The sequence below is a fragment of the Aulonocara sp. 'chitande type north' Nkhata Bay genome, linkage group LG6 (genome assembly GCF_057382095.1).
Source record: "Aulonocara sp. 'chitande type north' Nkhata Bay isolate Kocher_YH1m ecotype deep benthic linkage group LG6, A_spYH_male_GT1.1, whole genome shotgun sequence".
Taxonomy (NCBI): domain Eukaryota; kingdom Metazoa; phylum Chordata; class Actinopteri; order Cichliformes; family Cichlidae; genus Aulonocara; species Aulonocara sp. 'chitande type north' Nkhata Bay.
Window position 1 is genome coordinate 19,256,161 of NC_141349.1, and position 5,647 is coordinate 19,261,807.

Below are 5,647 nucleotides of genomic sequence, written 5' to 3' on the forward strand. Positions count from 1 at the left end.
CCGCGAGATGCGGCCCCACCGGCAAGAGGCAGACCTACTTTTTGCACATCTAACATCTTCATCGAGAGCGTGGAAGTGGATTATGTAATAGCGAAACGGTGCGGTTTTAGTGCAAAGGTGTGAGGTTTCTTTAGTGCAAAACGTGTCTGTTAAGATAGGTGAAATGTCGGGGTTTTTGGGAGACGGGAAGAGAGTCTCTAAGTAATACGTCTAAGTAATAAGTCTTTAATCTTTACCACTCTGTTGGCTCCCCCAATACAACAGACATCAATCGGGACTAAATGGGGAAGTATTTTGAAAAAGCTCGCTTTTATCTATAGCAGTAATATTTCCGAGAGGCTGTTTTTAAGTGACACATCTCTGTGGTTTCTCTGTGAACTCCTGAACTTCAAGCCTACCTCTCGGTTTCCCCTCTCGCTTTGACTGTGACATGATAAGCACAGTTCAGCCAGGAGAACAAACGTGTCCCAAGAGCACAGTAAGCACAGGAACATGCTCATACACGCCACCATCTCCACCTCCTCAGACACTGATGCACGCTTTTTAGGGTCCCACTGAGTACTGCACGATGACACATGAAAACACAGCCTTCCTGCAGGACAGCAGCTGCAGAGGACATGAAAGTTTCTTGCACACGAATGAGCCCAATCTGTGCATACTTGTGCTGCAGACTCTGAATTGACCATGAGGGCCAAGGGGAAGTAACCCATTATCTGATCAGATCTGAATAAGTCACAAAAGCGACAAAAGCGCGATATCTTATCTGAATGATAAGTAAACTTTAAACAGTCTTTTTTTAAACAGTCAGAGCTCGTAGATGTTATTAGAGATCCTCGAAAATATGAAATATAAGTTGAAAAACGCCACAAAGTGTCCAAAGGGTGACCACAGGCTTATTAGTGTAATAATTTGCTCAAACATACAATGACGGCTTAAATATACTTAACACTGGCAGAAAACGGGCTTAGATTTTTGTTGTTGTTTTTTTCATTATATTTTAAAAAGTGTAGTAAGGAGGAGGGAGGAGGACTAGATTATCTTGAAGACAGGCGGAGGGAAACGTTCAGAGCGGAGGAGGCTTCTGGCGCAGGTGACGTCACGGCGCTGGCGACAGAATGTCTGAGCGAGGCGGGAGCGAGCCGCACGTGAATAAATCTGGGAAAACAGTGCGAGCGGGGAGGGTGGGTGGAGGTGGGGGGTGTAAGGGAGGGAGGAAGGGACGGCGAGGATGATCGTGATGATGATAATGAGAAGGGATAGGAGGAAGGGTCCCCAAAATTTGTTTTATTTGCTAGAGGATTCCCCTCACACACGCACACACAGGGCAGCAGCACATTCATTAGACCTCATACATTTATAGTCCTATTAGGGAGAAAAGCCTACTGAGTTTTTACAGACTCTATGGGGCTTCATCGAATTTTATCTCATTAGAAGAGCAAAATTTAACCTCTAATATTCCAATTAAGGTAATTTAACTTTTATATTCGCATATCACGCTTTCAGATTTTTACACTGCTGCTTCCTAGTGCTCTGCTCTCTGGTGAAAAGCGGGCCCTGAACCAAAGTACCTTGCTTCATAATATCTCTGAGAGTGGAAACAAAAAGTGGAAACAATTCCACTTTGTTACACATGACAGCTCAGCTCATAAAATATTAGTCATTGTTACAAGCTTCCCAGACAGCTTAATGTGGTCAAATGGATCTCCACCTCGACAAGCGACCTTAACAAAAAGAAACAAATGAACAATGTAAAGAACACATTTCAAGTTTACAGGTTTTATGCTCTATTACAGACAACTCCAGTACTCCAGAGCTACAAAACTGACAGCTAAGACAGGGTTAAGCAACACCTGCCTATATTTTGCTTTATATTTTTTAGCATTGCAATGATATTGTCTATAAATGAATATGAAGCGCCTTGAGGCGACTTTTGTTGTGATTTGGCGCTATATAAATAAAATTGAAATTGGAAATTGAAATAAATGTATAGATTTCAGAAGTTAGAATATTTTAAAGCCTTTTCAACACTGATAGGAGTATAATCTTCTTTGTCACTGGCCTGTGATCTAAAAACACTCACATGCCCCCCCCCCATGCCCCTGAATCATATTTGGGAACCACTGGATGCAACGGTAAGGAAAAAAAAAAGATGTTACAGATCCTCAAAAGATTTGCTGGCAAATTTAATTATTTAACAGACGAGTATCGGCCATCTTCTTTTTTATACAGCAAAAATGCAAATACTTGCATTTCTGGAGCGGTGGCTAACATGAAGCAAATTACATTTCAGGTCATACAAATTCACTCATGCAGTCGCTGGAAACAAGATTATGTGAGCAATAAAAATACAAATCAATTACAGTTGCTTATTTACCGTGCTTATGTGCTTATTATTGTATCAGTGGCAAGGAAACTACCCAAAAGTTTATACAGAGGGTTCCTCATCATTGTAATGATGACAGTAGATACTGTAATGGCTGCAACTCACTTTGCTTTTTCCTTTTATGTGAGACGTACAGTGCTCATGCATATTCTGAACAGAGCGGTTTCCTGTTCTTACACTGGCTCTGTAGTGGCAAGGACTCAGCGTGGATTAAATTAGACGATATCTCTTGTGGAGCCATCACACAGCAGGACACCAACCGCGGATGGAGACGAGGAAAGAGCAACAGAGGGGTCAGCCCTTTCCCAGTTCTCTTGATTGTCATGCATGTGAATTCAGCCTTAGGTCTGCTGAATTTGCACGAATAAACACACCATGAATCTAAATCCACCACCAGACATGGAGGAGATATATATGTTCATGAAAACCCCGTGAATGGTCTTGCTTCAGTTTAGCTGTGTTTAAAATGCATCTGAAAACATCAAACACACTTTGATCTCTGTTCACAGCAGTTTGGAGACATGAAGTGGCCACTTCACGGATAACAAACCAACCTTTTGTTGTGGTATAATGGACCTGCCAGTCTCCACTGGTGTTCAAGAGGCACAAAGGTGATAAGAGTTTGTAAATGTTTGCTGCATTGTCGTGGTCAGGTTTTCTTTTGTTCTAACTGACTCTGAGAAGGAGAATTTTACCTACTGTGAGCTCCTTTGAGGTCAGACACCTTAGATGGAGACTATAAATATGGATGAATAAGAATAGGATGCGGGCAGATAAATGCAAAGAGCAACTTTCATTGAAGTACTTTTTTGTCATTTATCTCCAAGTCTGTTATGCTGATATTTAGCATATGGTTTACTTATTAACCTAAATAAACTTGTTGGCATTATGAGAAAGGGTCTGCCGCCTAGTGAAACGACTGTGCTGCATGTGATTGTTTAGATAAGGAGATTTAGCTCGTTAAAATCTACAGTACTGTGCAAAAATGTCGAGCAACCGCTTATTTCTTTATATTTTACTGTGAAAATGGCAAACATACATGAAAATACAGTATAACAATGTATGTAAGGGGGAAAAAAACTTTTAACCTGACTTAAAAGTGTCAATATTTGGTTTGACCAGCTTTATTTTTCAATGTACCCTGAACTCTTTTAGACAAGCTTTCTTCAGGAATAGTTCTTCAGGCTGCTTAAAGGACATTCAAAACTCTTCTTTGGATGTTGTCTGCCTTTTGTTCTGTTTGCTGTCAAGATGATCCCACAATGCTTCAATAATGTTCAGGTCCAGGCTCCGGGGAGGCCAATCCATGACTGATAGTGTGACATTATGTGTTTTTCTATCGAGATATGCTTTTGCTTAACTGACAGTGGGGTTGGAATCACTTTCATGCTGAAAAGTGACACTATTGTCAGCCAGGTGGTTTTAAGACGGCGCTGAATGTTGAGTTAATATCTAACAGTACTTTTATATGGTCATATTTGCATAATGTTGATAAGATCACCACTGGCTGACATGCAGACCCAAACCACAACATAGCCTCCATTATGGTTTATAGATACCTTTAGAACAGGGGTATGCAACCTTTCTGATGGCGAGTGCCATTTAAAATGTCCTAGAAGTCAGTGTGCCATATGATTGCATTAGCAATAAATGTAATAACACTCTATATGAACAGTTACACACTATATAGAACCACTTTATATAATTATATTTGTTCGCAGATGTTGGCAGCTATCAGCGAATAGTTATCAGCTATTTTGAAACAAAAAAAGACACTTTTTATCCATAACAAGAACTCCATAACAGCAAATGAACAGTACAACAGAACAAATGCTATTTATGGTCTCCTCACAACAATGATAAGAAAAATAAACTAAGCCAATATGGCATGTCTGTTAATACAGAGACACACATGTTAATGTGATCTCTGGTCTCCCACTCAGAGACACAGGTCTCCGAGTGTCCAGCATTCAGACGGCTACCTGAGGACACCTCGTCATGTGAGAGAAAATCTGCTCACACAGACATGTAAAGCCAAATACTGTCAATAAGGCCTCTGCAATGTTCTGAAGACAGTTAAACTTGTCAGGTAGTGATGTCCAGCAGGTGAAAATGCAAGCTCCATGAACACTCACAGCTGTGGATTCCAGCATTAACTCAGCCAGTTAATGCGAGACAAATCTAGCTGCTCATTAAAGATTTCTGGTTTGATCAGAAAATAAAACATTGGTCCATATACCTGAAAGTCCCAATTTGCGATGTGCACCGCTGGCGCAGCCATTTATTTTTTGATGCACCTTCTCAGATTAATTCACTGCGTGTCGTGCCCAGGGCTGGACTGGGACAAAAAATCAGCCCAGCAAACCTCAGCTGATACTAGAAATTAATATTAAATAAATTCTAACAACAGCTGATCAAGCTTAAACGTGCTGCTGTTGTTTAACGCGACATCTGCTGGTTTCCTCTTTCTGGCGCAAAGTGGGCGATAAAGAAACAAGAGAGAAAAGCCGATCAGCTGATCATTGATCAGTTTCATGATTAAAGTAGCAACAGGAGAGAGAGGGGAGAGAATGAGAGAAGAAGAGGCAGCTGTGCGGAGTAACAACAGAATAACTCCAGCTTTGTGCCTTTTTTTTACATTCTAGCTGAAGTCCGGGACAAACTGCGTCCCCTCTCAGCTCAACACGAAACGGGTAATAATTTCTCTGAATGTGGACGATTCCGTCTTTTTATGGACGGTTGGCAACTCTACTAACTAACCTTATGAATAAAATAAAGTTCACTATCAGTAACATCATAGCACCCACCCAGCTGTATAGAAACTCCATCATGCTAGCTAGTTCGCAGTACGAGTTATTGCAACTGACTGTAAAAAGTCAGCATAACGAAAATAAACTCCACCTAAACTTGGTTTATATCTGACCCAGATAGACTGCAGGTCATAACTTCTTACCTGAAGTTCAGTTCACCTGACACTCGGACCGGCGGCCGCCTCGGGTCTCTCCTCCTCCTGCCTCCCCTTTCCCTCATCCACCTGCTGGCCTCCACCACTTGTTAATGTTACTGAATCTGTGGAAGCTCCACCATAGCCACCACCAAACAACTGAGTTATTTTTACACACCAGCCAGCATCTGGCCAATCCACCACCTTTCATTGTTTATACTGTTACAAAAAATAAAAAATAAAAATCATCGGGCCACCGGGCAGTCCAGCTATGGTCGTGCCATCAGTTAACCCTTTGCATGCCAACTGTGGCACGCGCC